This window comes from Melospiza georgiana, chromosome 1, assembly GCF_028018845.1.
Source record: "Melospiza georgiana isolate bMelGeo1 chromosome 1, bMelGeo1.pri, whole genome shotgun sequence".
Lineage (NCBI taxonomy): Eukaryota > Metazoa > Chordata > Aves > Passeriformes > Passerellidae > Melospiza > Melospiza georgiana.
The window spans coordinates 111,398,156-111,399,051 of NC_080430.1; positions in this window are offsets into that span (position 1 = coordinate 111,398,156).

The following is an 896-nucleotide window of genomic DNA, read 5'->3' on the forward strand; positions in this document are numbered from 1 at the left end:
CTCCAAATATAACTACTTCAGTATGGATCCAACGAAACCAAACTCACCACTGTCGTACTGAGAGCATACATGCTTTTACTCCTGGCTACAGAGATACAGCTAAATTCTAGAACACTACCAACACAATCACTGCCTCTTCGTTGGCTCCTGGGGTTGCAAGTGCACAAGCCCTCATGAGCCTGGATGGAGTTAGTTGTTGGTTAGCAAAGTTTAGCAATACTACCAGCACAGCTATATCTGATTTGTTAATTGATGTAAACATGCTACACTACAAAATCAAGCAGGAATTGATTTTTAACTTTTAACATATGAGAATTGGTGTGAAGATTTTGAATAGGTATGTTGTATAAACTTAAGTGACCCTTCTAACTCTGCCCATGCACAACAGGAATTATGGACACTTACTCAACAACTTGTAGAACACACCACTTGGAATCCGTTTGCTGGAGGGACATGGGGTTGGAATTGGTTGAAAAAGGGATTAATATTACTTTGTGCCTTAAGTACTGGGTTTCTATGTATTATTTGTTGTATTTCTAGTTTACTATTGTTGAACTGATCTTTAATAGATAGCATGTTGCATTGTACTGTTGTTGGTATGGTGGAGTATCGACGTGTTCCAACCATGGACCACGTGGTCGCTCTGTCAGGGACCAAAGTCGTATTCAGGGCCTTGCCATATTTTTTCTGCTGCTGGGCACATTGACCAGATAATGAAAAAAAGGCAATGAAGAAATCCTTATTTTTTAACTGGTGGGAATTTGACCCTTAAGAGAAACAATGTGTTGGGAACTTAACCTGAAAGAAGAACAATATACAATGGAGCTGTTGTTAATATGGAGGTGGTATCGTGAGCTGTTGTGGCCTCATCTCACACTCTGGCCAAGTGTGAGATG